Raw genomic sequence first — 18,886 nt, forward strand, 5'->3', positions numbered from 1 at the left:
CTGATGTCACCAGCTCTATCTGATTTGTGGATGTGCACTATTCCCACCAGGACAGGTCAGAGACTAGCCTGGAGAACAGGCAGAAGTCACCTCTTCCTATATGATGCAGATTACACTGATATGGCTTTCAGTCTATCCTATACATCATGGCATGATTTGTAGGCCCTGTGGCTTCTCTTTCAGAAACCCCTGTGGACTCTCTAGCTGCTGCATGTGTCTAGTGAGGTACATGCAAAAGAGGGAATTATACTGTATTAGTGTTCTGATGAGTTTTGAGTGCAGAGCTCTGATATCATCCACATATCTGAATACTATGGCTTAACTTATGATGTGCACAATCTTGGCTTTCAATACCAGTATTGACTCTTGTTGGTCGAAATTCAGGTTAATATCTACATCTGTTCTCAGTGCTTGCATCACTGGGTTTCAGCATAGTGGGTCTGTTGTCAATGCTGTAATTAGCATTGAATTCCACTTTTCAGGAAGACGACATAAAGACACATTTTTGCATTAATTTGTAGACAGTGTGGCTTTGCCACCAATTATATTTCTGTGTTAGCCTTTATCATCATAGGTGGACTCAATAATTGCACCCAATATGCAAGAATCTGCTAACACTGTAAGCCAAAGGCTGCTAACTTTAGCCTGGACTGTTGGGAAATAGATTCCAAAAAGTAAAGGTCCAAGCACAGATCCCTGGGATATGCCAGTGGTGACAGATCTACTGGTACAGGTTGATTCACCAACTTCCACAGTATGTGTTCTGACGTGAGCCAATTGGTTAACCATCTAGTGATGTAAGGGTTATTCCCCATTTGGAACAGTTTCTCAATGATACCTAAGCCATATCAGAATAGCTAGTATGCACTGTCTTACCTTCATTCAGGCCTATTACACAGAATCAATGGGCTATGACAACACCACAGATTGCATATTGCATGACTCAACATGTACACCTTCTTGACATAGATGAATGCACACTTCAACACACCCTCCACATAGACTATGTTCCTGTAGAAACGTGTAATCAACATGCAGCCATCTGAGCTGGGGGGACAGCACCCAATGCCTGCATGTCTAGACACACACTGACTCACCTCATCTATGAGTAGAGTCATCATGGACCTTTTATAAATGGACATTAATAATAACCCAGATGTGTACAACATAACTGTGTAAGTTGTTAATGCTACATCATGTCTGTTACATCTGTTAGATGTCCTCATAGAGGTCATTGAGGGCATGTATGATGAGAATACTATCATCCTTTTGAACTTGACAAGCTCAAGGCATTTGACACAAACCCACACTGAGGTATTCACTCAACTCTGACAGATGTGGCCATAAACACCCCTATCACCAAGTTGGGAGACCACTGTGTCACATACATGACATCTAAATATGTCACAATGTGTGAAGTGAACTATGTCTCAGGTTCAGTGATCAGGTCTGAACATCAGGGCTGTCTGCTAGGCCCTTTCCTGTCCATTATTTAAGTCACAGACATCACAAATGACATACACCTCCTGTATCCAAACAGCTGTCTGAAGGACTACAGATTGTGGGCAATCATTGACTCCAGCTGTGATATTGATTTAATACAGACAGTATCAATGCACACCAAAGATTGCAGTCACAGCCATAACAACACCTGCAATAACACAAAAGGAAGGGAGATTTGTTACATCAGAAAAAACACACAACCCAAGTATAATGTAGACATCACAGCCTATAATCAGATGAATAGGTATGTCACCTATGTCCTGGAGTAGATGGTATGTGGAACGCCCAACTGAATGTGGACACAGTGCTGACTACTCCCTTCGATGTAACACAACTACTGAGTATGTGAAGGGCATCCACATCACAGTCCATAATATCTCCATAGTTCACAGCCTTCATCCCACCAATAACTAAGTAAAATGCACCCTTCTTCATGAACCTCAGTACACATCGTCCAGTGATAGGTAACTGAAGTGTACCACCTTTGCCACAGTGAGTTTTCACATATCTTATTGGCCATACCTAGGTATTCTTTTTGTGGCATAAATATGGTGAGAAAACCCCATCAAGTTGTAACACTTGATGTAACCTCCAGCAGATGTTACCATGTCAGGATAGTGTGTGTGATTACCCTCGTAGAGTGCAGACATGTCATAATTGTATAAGTGTATTTGTGCAGAAGCATCTCTGATCACTCTAAATCACATATGTCAGAGATATTGGATTACTGTACTTCTTTTAATGTTGCCCATGAGTCTTTGCCTGTGTCCCACTTGCTGGAGACTTCTGTTGGGATTACACTCATATTCAGGTAAATAGTTTTCACAGCTTCACTAAATGCAACCTACCTGACTTCAGTTGTATATAATCCCTGATAGATGTCCTCTGCATTGTTCATGTAAGAATGCTAATCTCACACAGACATCTTCCCCATTGTTATGTCACATAATACAGATTTTCACTGTGCAGTCCCTACTGTAGCGGAATGATGTGTGATTGGTGTTGCTGGTACAGCTGTCTTCCCTTGATATATCCTCATCTGCTGTACATTAGGTTTTTTCACCTGTCTTTTTTCCCTGTGTTCATTTCTATAATTCATCTGTCTGTCTCTATTCAATATGCACACTTATCCAGTGTTTATTTTACATGGCAGTCCATGTACCCTTACAGATCATTTACACAACATTGGTAGAGAGTACCAGGAATAGGATTTCACAGTACTCTGCTGTCCTGTGTTTGGACCATTTACATATCATTCCTCTCAACTGTCCAGATTTTCCCAGTATCTCCAGAATTTTGTCTTATATCATTTGGTCTGTTCCTTATAAAATATATTGTTTTCTGCCATATCACTGGGATAATTTCAGAACTGATGTCACTAAATAGTTACATACATCTGAGTTTCAGATGTCAGATTCTTCTGAAAATGTATCTTAACAAAAATCTTATTCTAGCACATTTCTAATGAGAAAATGTGTCATATCTGTCCCTGTTTCTTGGTCATTGTCCCTCCCCCACTATGTTGGACTTTGACCAGATTTCTTGCACTAAGACATTGAGAGTTATAAGAACTATATAGGTTAAGCCTTGGTGATCATTGTGGCATTCCATGCAAACATGCTAACCAACTTTTCTCTAATGTAAACAAGATTGCTATTCATGTTGCTTGACATGGTTTCCTGGATGACAACAATGCTGCCAGCCATGAAAACACTCTTATTTAAGTTTAAAAGCGATGCACGACATGAATAAGCAATGAGCACTGCTGCTCACTGTGCATCACACCCCAAACATGTAAACTCTGTGTAGGCTTTGCACGAACTCTGCACAGCATTTACTGAATCCCACGGAATGTTAATTAGCATACTTAATCTTAATTGTGTTGATATAGACACGAATGTAAATAGTTTTATTTTAGTTTTTATGTGATTGTTCTTTTTTTGTATTAAAGTGTTAAGTGTGAATAAAGATCTTGAAAAAATAATTATGGCAAACCCATGCTTCAGAAAAATTATAGGAACATTTCATCTCAAAGCTTACAGAACGGACAACATGACTGCTCTTATACTTGCCTGTTGTAGCTGAAAAGTATTAAATGTTCTTCATATGCTACTTATGTAAATTGTCATAATTTTCACATTTCTCTAAATATCTCAATAACTAAGCAACACAGAATTATTTAGCCTGATATGAAAACTCACAGATGGATAAAGAAAATGATACTGACAGTATGTGTGTAGCTTGAATCATTATTGATTAATTGTAAATTATTTACAAACCATTCCAAAATTAATATTTATTCTGTTTATTGCAAATTATAGATTATGGTTTAGTCTTAGAATCTAATGAAATATGCCAGTGTTGTAATTAGTTTGTACTGAATAGTTTGCCATTTGTACTTAATACTTGTTATTCTAGAAATATGAACATTTATTTGAACTGTGAAAATAAAACTTAACTTTGTCAAAAGCCTAAGGGTAGAACCAGTGGAAATTAAGAGTGCAAATTTCCAGAGCTCCATGGGAGGGACTGAGGTAATCATTAGTAATAAAAAATATATATATCAACTGCAAAAAGATACACCCCAGGATTCAATAAAATCTGTGTAGGCTTCATGTAAAGCCAACATGGAATGTATCCATGTACATGGCCACAGTTCCTCCTTGGCAGCATGCCATACATATTAATTATAGCGCATTGCTGATGGAGATCACAGTAACATGAATGTTAAATCTGTGCGAGCAGCACTGTACAGGCTATCTCATACTTGTGGTCTGTCTAGAAAAATCCTGGACAGATGGTAAGCACAGGACAGTAATCTTTCTAATGTACTCTGTAATGGTTTTAAATATTTTTGTGATGTTTTTCTATTTATTTATTTATTTTTTAATGCACCTGTTTGCACAGTGTGGCGAGGTGCTTAGCAATGCTGAGCTATACATACACAATAGACACCTGACATATATCTAAAAATAGAAACCAGATGTAATCAATTGTTTTTTTTTTTCTACTTGTTTGTGTGGCACAGCATGATGCTTAGCAACTCCAACAGGCACCTTAGTAGTATATATTAAGATATAACAGTTGTCTGTACTATCCAGGTAGTTAGATAGGTTGAGTGATGTTTTACAGTGTAGTAGGTCCGGGTTCAAGTCCGGACCAGTCATAGCTTTTAAATTTATTGCTGTGAAAATGTGTCAGGTGACTGAAACTTCAGTTTAAATCAAAATAAAAAAATGTTACATTTAGTAAAGCTGCATGATGCTAAGCACTGCTTAAACATGATCAACGGTCTATTCCAGTTTGCATGTTGCTAAGCTCCGCTTAAACATGGATGTGCGAATTTGCACAAGTTTGCACGGAGCAAAGCAATGCAGCCTTTTTTTTTAAGTTATAGTATGATGTGTAAGGGTGGGACTGCAACCTATATTAAGGCCAGTAGGCAGGAATTTCACAGCATTCATTGAAGTTCTAACTTGGCTGCTGATATGCCTGGTGGTGTTGCTGAGGGAGCATGCTTTTGGGTGCAGAGATGGGGTGTGCTGGAGTCCAGAGTGTTTGTTGGACTCCTGGTTAGGCACTATGAACCTCAGCTGCTGCAGGACAATTACCAGGGCTCAGAATATAAGTCTGAGAACTGGGATCATTTTGCTAGGGAATATACAAGTGCTACTGGTAAGTAGCCTGTACAGTAGTACTTTAAAATGGAAATCATCAACGTCCTCCTTCCTACACACCACCACCAGCATCCCCCAAGGCTCTGTCTTCAGACCCTTACTCTTCAACATATTCATCAATAACTTTCACCACTCCATCCCTGATTACTCCCCGATACAGGATGCAGATGATTCAACAATAATCTGCACTGCTGACTCCCACTCTGACCTGCTACTAAAAACCCAGTCTGCTTTCTCTAAAATAGAAACTTGAATGCAGGTCAACCACCTTGCCCTTAATGCAATTAAAACAAAAGTAATGATTTTTAATCCCTCCAGAAACTCTTCCATTGATAATTCCTCCTTTTCTATACTAAGCCAAAATAACCCCCCCCCCCCACTGAAATTGTACCACACACTAAACTGCTTGGTATCATCATCAATAAACATCCAACTTTCGACATCCATATTAAAACAACCATCAAAAAAATCCCACCAAAAACTAGGACTCCTGTAAGACACAACTGGTACCTTACTCCCTCCAACAGAAAGGCCTTTGTCTCCTTCTACCGTCTCCCCTATCTAATATATGGAGACCCCTGCTCACCAACCTCCAACTTGGCTTACAATCCAAACTGGAATCCTGCTACTATAAAATCAGCAAATTTGCCAGAAACTCCAAAAATTCATCTCATCATTGCATCTCCCTCCAATTTCTACAATGGCTAGATCTTCCTCACTACCTAAACTTTCTTAAACTCAACACTGGTCATAAACTCATCTTCAGGCCATTCAGCTGCCCCACTATCTCCTCCTTCTCCTTAACCCTCTACATTTCAAATCACTCACTCTGATCAGAAAATCTAAATCTCCTACAAATTCACAAACCTTCCTGGCCCGCTAGGCACCTTCTGCTATCATACTCCTTAGCCAAACTATGGAACTCTCTCCCCCCTCCCATCGAAATACTCCAAACCACACCAACTTCAAATCCTTCCTACACACCCACCTATCCACAAAATGGATTTACCCATGCTCTTTCCCTACTTGAGCCCCTCGACAAGCATCTATTTCATCAGTTACAATCTCTCCCAATTACCCCTACCTCCAAATCTCTAAACTCTGCTTTCTACCAACATCCTACCACTCTTTCTAATTACTAAACTCCAGAAATACAGCAGGACTGCTATTTAACTCCCATATTCATCTTGTCAGAGATTTATATTTCTGAAATGTTGAATTTCTCATTTCTGTAAATGTATTCCATAAGGACTAGTCTGAATGTCATTCTGAATATATATTTACTTCTTAACATAAATGACTGTTCTCTGTCACCTTATGTTTACTCTGTAACAAACTCATTTCCTGCTACATACTTGCTTATGCTCTACTTGATACACATGTTTTCTGTTAATATATTTCTGCCCCCATTTTATTTTGTAACTATAGAAATCCTTACTTCTGCAAATGTTTAATAAGTTACAGACTGAACGCAAAATGATTGTCTACTGCCAATACAGCTACTCTGTACTCAAATGTATTTCTTTATATGTGCTTGATTGTACTTTAAGCATGACATATTTACTCTGCTTGATATGCATGTCTGTTATTGTTTATGGAACTTTATATACATCTTTGTTATTGTCTATGGAACTTTTCTCCCTGGGTCTCCACTGAAAATAGGCACTTCTTGGCCCATTGGACTTCCCTGGTCATCAAGCTGAAATAAATAAATAAATACTGATATCCCCTGCACTGGTGAGCAGTGTCATCACCACTATGATAACCTGAAGCAGAGAAAGAGGGGAATATTGGACACATGGGTCCAAGAAGCTCAGGCTGGGCAGACCCCACAGATATGCAAATATATTTGGCATTACTTTGGAAATGTTCAAGCTGAATCTGTGCACCACTGGTATGCATAATGGTTTGCTTCTCTTACAACAGCTGCAGAAGAGTAAACTTGCAATGTCCAGTCCCATGCAGGGTGGCTGGCCAGGATGAGGTGTGAGTGTGGTAAGTAGGGAAATATCAAAGTATTGACCTAATACAAAATGTACTTTCAAAATAAATTATTATAGCAATAACCCATGACTGGGTGTGGGTAATGTTGGATTTACCCACAGTTGGCGTGGTTTGGTCACGAGGGCGAAGCCCGAGTGGCCAAACAAAGCCAACCGTGGGTAAAGCCAGCATTACCCGCACCCAGAAGTGGGTTATTGCTATTATACAATGACATTATTTAAGAAAAAAAATAATTACATTTCTTAAATAATGGCATTGTATAATGCCTCCTTGCTGCCTTCCGCAGCTGTCTGGTATTCTGCGGCAGTTCTGATGTACTGCGCATGCGTATGCCTATGCAGTACATCAGAACTGTGAGCAAAAGCAATGGAGAAAGCAAGATCTCCATTGCTTTTTACAGTTTCACTATGTTAAATGGTTTAACATAGAGAGACAGCTTTAAAAAAATCAACAGAGAATCACCGTTGCTTATTTTAAAGCTGTCTCGCTATGTTAAACCCATTTAACATAGTGAGACAGTTTTGAAAAAAGCAACGGAGAAAGCAAGATTTCCATTGCTTTTTACAAACTGTTTTGCTATGTTAAATGGGTTTATCATAGCAAGACAGCTTTAAAATAAGCAACAGAGATCTCCGTTGCTTATTTTAAAGCTGTCTCGCTATGTTAAACCCATTTAACATAGTGAATTAGATTTAAAAAAATGCAACGGAGAAAGCAAGATCTCCGTTGCTTTTTACACACTGTCTCGTATAAGTTGATTTACAACGTGCACGCTGACCTTTCAGCATGCACGTTTTGGAATATTAATGGGGGGTCATGCTATAACTACAAAGTTAGCAGTCATAACAGTCAGGTATGGCATATCTGGGAAATGTAATATGTGTAGTAATGAATCACTGCCTACATGAAATGGAAAAGCAAGTTGAATCAAGAAAATATGTAGTACTGCATAGTATAGCATCCAAACATCAGTTGATGATGGGGTCTACACAGATTAACAGTAACTATTCTGCTCTGCTCCTTGTATGAAATATGCTGTAGGTTGCACTCAGGTAATGACAAGGGTATATGGGTTATTTCTTAGAGGTCTGACACAGCTATCCATGCTGTATATGCCAGACTTGAAGCAACAATAATCAATACATTTTAAAAGGTGTTGGTGCTGTGATATGTACTGTTTTCAAACAAATAAGAGCTCACAGTGCTGTGATATGTACTGTTTCCAAACAAATGTGTTTACTACTCTGTTATTCACTGCATGTGTGTTCTAACATGACTCTAGCCAATTGTAAAAGGGCCATGAATAAAGAATGCAGAAAAAACTGCCTGATAAATGCAGTGCAATAACCTTAGTAAGGTTCAAGCCTGTGTTCTGGCTATTTTGTGACAAATAATGCTGTGTATTCCACTCACTCAAGGAACAAGGTATACGGATAAGGTAGCTGAAGTTCTGGCCAGATATGCATGTGTATAAATGTCAGATTTTAAGGTGCATTATCAATAAAGTTTAAAGCAGGAATGTGCTTTAACAAGGACTCCTTCAAATAATTTTGCAGTATGCCTGTAGTCACTAAATGTGTGTTCTAATTTGACAGGTCAACTGTCAAATTCAGTGCACATTTCCCCTGGAGACACAGCTTGTGCATTCTAATCCCACAACAGACAACTAAGTATTCAATGGCTATCTTGTCTACTCAGTGTACATGAACATACCTCTCAAATGTCATGATTTTTCAGAATGTAATAAGTAATGCCCCATATGTGTGGTCCTTGATTAGCAGATAAATGACATTACTTGGAATGCAATTCAGTGGCAAATGTGTTATCACAACATCTTGCTACTAATGTGTCAGCACACTATGTTCAACTGTTCCCAGTGGGGGTGCCTCCATTCCACCATGTGCTACAACTTGTCCCATACTGTCCCATGCTAACAGGCTGAGAGCTATGTATGTGCAGCATCATCTATACATTAGTTGCATTCACTGTACTCCCAATTGACATCTGCATATGTAGGTTCATAGGTAGGTACTACTAGGCTATCAACCCCATACAAGCCCAGCCAAAAAGATACCCTGGATTTTGCCACCCAAGAAAATTATTTTCCTGTGCCACTGTCGAGCAGAGCCACAGAAGTGATCCCCGGGGTGAATTTCCTATTTCCTATCCAATCATCAAGATTTTTCTTGAAGAGTGCTAATGAGGAGCTTTGTTTGATATAGATAGGTAGTTTATTCCAGAGAATGGGAAGTCTCTGGGACAGGAATCTATCCCTCCGGCATGTTCTGTTTATTGTGGTGACAAGGTTTAGGTCCCTAGAGTGTGTAGCTCGGAAGGATTGAGATTTCTTTAAGTGGAGCATGTCCAACAGCTCTGGGTTTGACATAACTTTGTATGTTAGGCAGAGATCACCTCTGAGTAGGCGATATGCGACAGAGTAAAGCTGGAGTTTTTTGAAACGGTCTGTGTAGGGCATCTGTTTGAGGCCAGTAATCGTCTTTGTGAGGTATTTTTGCGGACTTTCCAGTTGTTGTAGATATCTTGTGAGGTACATGCCAAAAGGGGCCATGGCTTTGACACCAGGCATCTGTCTCAGTGAGGCCCTTTTGTAGGATGTCCACATTGTTAGGAGTTTATATTATGGCTCCTAGTTTGCAGTCATCTGCGAACTTTGTTAGGCAAAGACTTTCTGTGCTAGCCTGTACTTCAAAGAAGTAGATACCAAACAGGAGAGGACCCAGGACTGAACCCTGTGATACTCCACTGCCTTTTACAAACCCAAACTGGGTGGGGTACAGAGTTTGGAGATTACCAATGTCTTTGTTTATAAGTTCAATGATGATATGTTCTATGGTCTTGCAGACCAGGCTCATCAGGCTAATGGGGCGGTAGTTCCAGGTGTCCGTGGTGGCTCCACCCTTGTGGAGTGGGATAACTGTTGCTGTGCACCATTCAGCAGGCACAAAGCCTGAGGTGAAGCTATGATTGAACATGGTACTTAGGTTGGGTGCCAGTTTGCTTTGTAGTTCATGCAGAATGCAGCCTGGGATGTTGTCTGTTCCCATGGATGCTGTGTTCTTGGATTGGGAGAGTGTGGTTTTTACCTGTGCAGCCGTGATTACAGGAACTTTGCATTCTTTTGGTATAGAGATGGGCTCTTTAGGGGGTGAAGGGGGGTAAAGTTAGCACTGAACCTATCTGCCAGGATGTTGGCAGTATCAGTTGGGTCTGTATATTTAGTGCCATTGTGCTGTAACTCAGAGCAGATCTGAGTGTTGCCATTGAGATTCTTGACATATCTTTAGAATGCATTGTTGTTGTCTTTAGAATCAGTGGTGATTTTGTTTTTGAAACTAGCTTTGGAAGATTTTATCAGGGATCGCAGCTTCTTACTGAGGCTGACCAGGGAGCTCCTCCACTCATGTGATTTTACTCTCTTTTGCAACAGTTTCTTCCTTCTGTTGTACAGTTTGTTTATGGGAGGGGACCACCAGATTGGCATCCTTTTTTGGAGGATAGCGTCTTGGTTCTGTTTGGAATAGCATGATCAGTGCACTCAAGTAAGTGCTTATAAAGTGCAATTGTGTAGGATTCAGTAGTTGTAACTGCATTGTCCATCTGCATGGGTGTCATGAAGTTCACCACTTCTGTCTTAAGAAGCATGAAGTTGGCTTTGGAGAAATTTTTTACTGTGGTTTCCTTAATGAGGGGGGGCAGGATGTGGATATCTAGGGTAATTAGCTTATGGTCGAATCAGACCAGTAAGGTGTTGACTTCAGTTGTGGAACACCGGTCACTCATGTTGGTAATGACTAGATCTAGGATATTGTTGCCCCTGGTGGGGGTGTGGATAAGTTGATCCAGGGCATTGGAGTTTATGAATTTCAGAAAGCGTTGAGTGAAGGAGTTGGTACATGAGTAGTTTTCCCAGTTAATGGTGGGGTATTTGAAATTTCTCATTATTAGGATGTTTGGTTGAACCCTAATATTTCCTAGTACATCAAGAAAAGAGGAGTGGGAATCCTGGGTATGGTGGGAGGATCTGTAGCAAGCTACAATTTGGATTGCAGTTTTGCCCAGAGTTAGTTGCACTTGGATAACATCAGCTGCATTATGCTGTGCAACTAGCCTGTAGGTGTGGATAACCTTAATGAATATGGACACACCTCCGCCTTTGGTGTTCCAGTCCAGGTTACATGGCCAAAAAGTGTGGTATGAGTTATAGCCTGGTAGTGCAGGGGTGCTCTCTGGAGCCTTGAACCAGGTTTCAGTCACTGCTAACATTAGTGCAGTCACAGACACCTGGTTGAAGGCTGTGGACAACACCACAGACATACCTGGCTACACATACTTCCACATGTTCAAACCTTAAATTAACAGTGTGCAAAGTATGGCTGGTGGTGTATATATACTCAGTAAAGATAGATACTCACCCAGATTGGGTGCACAGTATGATTCCTTGGGAACAATGCATGTGCTATACACTGCTGAAAGTGCATCTAATAGAGTTATTGCAAGCTACAGGAGCAACTCCATGATGTAGGACACCTGTTGTGCTTATTTTAATGTACTTGTATCTATCAAGCTACATCACAACACCATGGTTTGGGGTGACTTTCCCTACCCACCAACTATGTTGGCTAGCCATGCTCAATCTCACGTGACAAAAGGTTAGTCCATGCCCTTAACTGCAATGCCCTGGACCAGTGTTGTGACATCCCCACAAGGGGAGACAAAGGACTGCATCAGTTGCTTACCAATATGGGTGTCCTCAGCAGCACCTCCACTGTGAGGTCCTCTCTGGCGAGATATGGCCACAAATTGGTCTCATTAACAGTAAGCATCACACATGAACCCCCCTTGCAGCAACTGCAGTCAGATAATTCATCCAAGCAAATTATGACCTCCTGTAGGATGGTATAAGTAGCTTGACTGTGCAACCCCCCCTCAAATGGAACAGGTAACTATGCTGAGCTCTACAACAATGATTTATGCAAGCACCTGTACAACTGCATATATTCAACTGTACTTGGCAGGAGGGAAACAAGCTCCTCATGGCACAGCAAACCTGGCTGGTGGACAAGTTTCATTATCAGGCCAGTCAATAAGAAGTGGACATTGCTGTGTGATAGTTGAAGTGAGGGAGCTCCCCTAACATGGAAGCACACCCTCCTCAGCTAAAACAAGGAAACAGTGTTGCAGTGACATCCTGTAAAAGAAAGTATGTGAGAAAATTAGCTTTCTCCACGAAGGAAGACCACAATGCATAGTGTAGTTACGGTACATGTATAACACAAGAGGAAAGGCCCAAATTGCTGGTGAACTTGTACCTAATAATACCATATATAATGAACCTGTAGACATAGCTAACCTGCTGTCTGACAGGTTCTGTGACAACATCACTCCGCTGTCTCCACCACATATACCACATGACATCCCTACAGCCTGTCCCATACCTTCTATATGTACAGGACAGGTCATAAATGGTCTCTCTAATGAGGACATAGCATCTATTGGACCTGATAACATCCCAGGCTGTGTCCTATATGAGAGCCAACAAGGATTACTACCAGCATTGTGAACTCCTTGCAATCATAGTTTAACCACTGGCTGTATCCCAGCTGACTAGGAAACAGCAACTGTTATCCCTTTGCACAGAGGTGGTGCATCCACTGACCATGGGAACTATAGACCTAGTAGTCTGAGTAGCCATATCTGTAAGCCCATGGGACAAATCATCATGGACATGATCAGCAAAGATACATGTAATCTACAAACAGTTGACCTTACACCGTTTGGATTTCTGAAAAGAAGATCCTATCTAATAAACCAGGTTGGCATGTATGAGGCAGTCACCAAGGACCTGGATGAGAGGACATCTGTGGATACAACCCCCCTGGACTTAGCCAAGACATGGGACACTATCCCTCATAAAGGCATCGATGACATCATCAAAGTAGACATCGACAGTAATGTCATTGGAGGGGTCACTAAGTGTCTCACTGATTGTACTCATACTCAAAGTAGGGGAATCCACCTCCAATAGCTAATCTGTAACCATTTGTGTATCACAGGGCTCAGTCCTGCCTCCTCTACTGCTTGGAATCCATTTAACCACAGTACAAGCACAACATGCATGTCTGTGGCTGACAAGGTTGGCTGATGCTGGCCAATTGTGGGTGGTCATAGAATCTCCTAGTTATGTAAATATCCTACAAGAGGTTCTTCATGGGCAAATGCGTGTTGACATACTCATGGACATAAACTCCATGCAAATATGTATGTAGTATCATTTCCATTGCTAACACCAATGTGCCTGGTAAGTAGCACATCAGTAGCAACACCTGATGTACATACTCAGGGGTGACAAAGCTGGGCAAACAGCTTTGCCACAAAGGTTTACACCTACTTTATCTTACACCACAATGTCTCCCCATGGTAAGAAGGGGATTATATGTTGGTCATGTCATAATTGAGGGCACAGTGACCCTAACATGAGATAGGTATAATCGCCATGCAGTCTTCCCACAGCAGGCCTGTATTTGAGTGCAATGGCCATTTTGCCAGGTACATTTACAAGCACTTGTGGAAATTGCACATAACACTACTGTCACAAGGAAACTTCAGGTCATCAGTATGTGTCCTATGTGGATCATCTGACATAACTCTCATAGTAGCCTGTGTGAAATACACTACTCACAGGTGATCTCTGCCTTGCATACAGGGCAACACCTGTCCCTGCTTTATTGGAAATGCTGGATATATGCATATGGGATGTACATGGATTACTCACTGTAAGGACATTAACTTGGTATGTGACATTACTATCACATGCTGGTGGGAGAGATAGATGTCTACAGACTTTAAAATCCCTTTGAAATAGACTCCCACTTAATGCCAAACAGAACACCTTATTGTCCCTCCCCAGATGCAATCTGTCTGATTGGCTTGGTGATTGTTATTTCACCACAGGCCTTCTGACTGTTTCTCTCGTGGACAAGGGCAATATGTGCTAATTGTGTAAATAAGGAAAATAAATTGGCTAGGATTGTAAAGGCTAGTAAAGTCCAATGATCCTATGATCCCATGCACTACTATAAAATGTTTTTGCATCCACACACATGGTTATAGTGAGAATAGCACCACTACCAATTATTGTTTACAGAACATTGCACAACACACACACTCTAAGTCAGCTGTAACCTGATTAGAACCCCTACCAATCTAATGATACACACTACAGATCACAGTACTTAATGCACATGCCACAGCTCAAGTCTGTTCTGAATATCTGTTAAGGTAATCTTATGCTAGATGACATCAGCAGGCCTTGTTGTGGTCAGGAATTTGGAGGCTCACACCACCTGGTATAGACAAAATACTGCAAAACTCTACCCCTTTCTAAGTCAGTGAGGTGATCATGTGCATTTTGTAGGGAGATGCACATACACAACAAGTGGCCTGTAGTGAGATTGGAACCCCTACCTATCTAGTCTTACGCACACTACAGAACACAGTACTTATCACACACACACCACAGGGGAAGTCTTCTTTATACATCACTGCAGGCAAACTTTTTGTGGAGTGCTTAAACTAGGCTTATCTTGAACAGCATGTGTGGCCAGCAGGATGACATGTGCTTCTTACTGTTTTCTGTATCAAGTAACCTAGCAGTCAGATAACAGTTTCCTGTCTTAGCTATGTGGCTACAGTAGCCATTTTGGCCATATGTAGCTGTTTGTATTTGGGTGGACAAGCACAATGTACCCTGTCAATCTGTGCGCAGACAACATTATACATCACACCACCTTCTCATGTGTTTGTGTATGTGTGGTGACATCCAGCAGACACAGAGGGCTGTAAGTAAGTGCATTAGTTAGTGTTGAGCCCTTACATTTGCTCTTTTGAGCAATATTATATATGTGTCATAATGTGGCTTTACTCACTATTATCAGGGTATGTGGGACAATACAGACACACACTCATATAAACATATTTATATATATTTATGCATATAACAGGGACATATATATAAATGGAAATGTGTGTGTGTGTGTATGGTACACACACACATACACACACACACACACACACACACACACACACACACACACATATATATATATATATATATAGATAAATATAAAGATATATGCGTGTGTGTGTGTGTGTGTGTGTGTGTGTGTGTTATGTAGATATATATATATATATATATATGGGTCTACTTCAAAACTTTGAATTGTCATAACATTGAAACTCAAAATACTGAGACCATAACATCAAAAACCTAAAAGACTGAAAACCCAAATCAATGAAAACTCAGAACACTGAAACTTTGTATCATACAACTGAAAACTACAACAAACGTGTAAACAACATCCCCTCCAGCTATAACAACACCAAACTAACAAACACATTTTTTGCTACGTTTCTGGAGGGGTGCAAGCCCCCTGTACCCCCTGTTTGGGGGGCTCTGCCCCCAAAACCAAGTAAATTAACTATACCAACTCCAAGATCGCACTACAGTGGGAAAAGTTAATTTCCTAACCTTACTGTATCGCGACCACCATACAGAATGTAAACATAATGTCTAAATCACTTACCTGTACGGCCTAAAAATATGTACAGATTGTCAAAATAAACAGTTTTTCCCCTACTCACTTCTCCCAGCACTTCTCAGAACACTAACTTAACTTCCATGAAAGGAACACATTCATATGTTAACATTCTGTATGGTGATCATGTTACAGTGGAGTTAGGAAATTAACTTTTTTCCACTGTAGTGGCATCTAGAAGTTGGTATATTTAATTTACGAGGGGTGAAGCCCCCCTCCCTGCAGAAATGTAGTAAAAAGTGTGTTTCTTAGTTTAGTGTAGTTATAGGTGGAGGGGATGTTATTTACAGGTGCATTGTAGTTTTCTATGTTATGATGCACACTTCCAGTGTTCTGAGTTTTCGTTGCTTTGGGTTTTCAGTCTTATGGTCTTCGTGTTTTGAGTTTCAATGTTATGAGAATTCAATGTTTTGAAGTTGACCCATATATATATATATATATATATATATATATATATATATATATATATATATATATTTATATGTACATATAGAGATAGATATACTTGTATTGGGGAAGAGAGATAGTGACAGACAGATATGCATACATATATGTAAATATCTATAGACATATCTATATCTAAAAAGTCATTCTGAGTGAGGAACAGGACTGCACTCTGCTTAACTAAGTATTTGAGTACAGCCAGTGTGATTTTCACTAGTTATAAAATGACTCCAGCCAACACCTGCCTGTACTCCAGTCCGGGATTTTGTGTGTTATACAAAATGACATCTGTCCCTGTTTCTGCACTGCTGCACTTCAGTCACATTGGGTACAACTTTCTCCAGTTGTCTGATGTAATTAATATTTGCCAAAGGTTAATAATATTGTACCACACACAGAATGACAGTCTCTTAAACCAAACGTAATAACACCGCACATCCAAAAGAAGTGGGTACTTCTACATTAGAACCATAAACACCATCACATAAGCTAGTTGCCCTAGTCCATTGAGCAAGGCAAACAGCTTGACAGACATGGGTCATTCATCACACAATTACCTGCATAAATATGTACATTGTTTTTCCTGCGTTACGTAAGACATGCAATGTTAAGATCAACTTCTGTTCTACTTTACTGTCCTAAGACAGCCTGGCATGCTGATATACCCTTGCTGAGTTACTGTTACAGCAGTTACAAGGAGAATCTGCTGTGTTGGGGTGGGGGAACAACACCACATGTTGTGCTGGGTTACACAGTAGTCTGACTATCATGTCACCCCACTGTTGAACATCTCCCTTGACTGATGTACCAGTAATCTCTTTCAGCACGACTGCATGAATATTCCATGCATGAGGCCTAGTAAATAATAATGAAAACATGCAAGTGGAATGGGTATCTGTAGTCCCATGTGGATGTTATAAATAAAAAAACAACAAAAAAGACCAGTGCTCTTCTAAATAAAAACACTTTTATTCTCTCTAACTCCTCGGCTGACAAGCCTTCAAGGAGATAAAAAACCTTTTCAAAAGTTAAAAAAATAAAAATAATATGGATTACAATTTAACTAAAGCAGAATTGTTAGCTTTACAAAATATTAGTCAATGTCAAGATCTTGTGATTAAACCAGCAGATACGGGTCATAAAATAATTGTTATGCATTACAATCAGTATAAGAAAATGTGTGATGAAAATTTGAATGACTCTAGTGTGTATAAAAAGGTAACTAGATCCGAGTATGAACAAGCCTTGAGAGAATTTCAGAATTTGATTTGTAAAGGTTATAGATTGGCTTACTTCTCTAAGGAAGATGTGGAAAAGAAGTTTGTTATTCATGGATGTTCCATGGTGAGATTTTATTGCCTGACAAAAATTCATAAGAGTTTGTCTTCTCCACCTAGCCATCCTACAGTATCAGTCACTAATTTTTTTTGCATAATGTGGGGCTGTTACTACATAAATATTTATTACTACCTATAATGAAATTTAAGTTATATATACATGATACATTTGATTATTTAAATAAAATTCAGTCTATAAAATGGAAAACGGAATTATTTGCTCACATTGGATGTTAAGAGCCTCTATACTAATACTGGACATTCTTTAGGTATAGAAGCTGTGAGTTATTTTTAGGGGATAACTCTTTGGTTAATTATGTGATTGAAATACTTTATTTCTGTTTAATAAATTTTTTTAATTTAATTGTGAACTATTCCATCATGTTAAGGGGACTGCGATGGGGGCACTGTTTTCCGTGATGCATACACCAAAAAATATTTATGTGACCTTTACTGAATTCCCCCTACAGTCTTATCATTTTAAGTTAGTTTATAACAGTTGTCAAAACAGATACTTTTTCCTTTTATGAGGGCTCAGCCTGTATACTATATATATCCTTACCATGCTGAATGAAGAAATTACTACTAACATTTGCATTGACCAGAATCAATAGACAGCCTTTCCCCATTCATTCATGTAGGTGGCTATGTATTTCACTACTACTTATCTACTCATTTTAATCAAAAGAAATCTTGTAGAGAGCAATGTGCTGAGACTATTAGAATGAAGGAAAACTGTATCCATTGCTGAGAGATTCAGCCCAGATATAAAATGATAACCCATGACATAAGCCTAGTGAAGAAGGTTCTGGAAAATGTCCCTTTCAGATTAGTAGCCTCATAACTAAATCAAAATGCCATTCTTATTGATACCGAACAATCATTGATATGGCACAAGCACAACCACTGGTAGGCTGAGTGCTGCAGTAATTAAACCTCTAGATGAAGGTAGCAGTGCTGGAGATACATATATGGATTAATACAAGCTTTTGGAATGGTGCATTACCCTTTGCCGAGAATATGACATCAGGGTAAAAATGGCTTAACCTCTCTTGCATTTGTTTTATTATCTATCGGGTCCCCTGGACACAGTAATGACACGTACCTCCATTTATTACATATGGGTGTACCACAAGGGTCCCCTATGTTATCAATCTCTGGTCAGGCCAGACTTTAAGTTCTGTGTTCAGATCCAGAGGCAACAGACAGAAAAGGACATCAGGCTACAGGAAGGATCATACAGGAAATGCAACCAAAAACATGAATTTGATAGATGAAAAAGAGAATAGCAAGAGATTAGTGCAGC

Source organism: Protopterus annectens, chromosome 12.part0 (genome assembly GCF_019279795.1).
Source record: "Protopterus annectens isolate FY-2018-M chromosome 12.part0, PAN1.0, whole genome shotgun sequence".
Classification (NCBI taxonomy): domain Eukaryota; kingdom Metazoa; phylum Chordata; order Ceratodontiformes; family Protopteridae; genus Protopterus; species Protopterus annectens.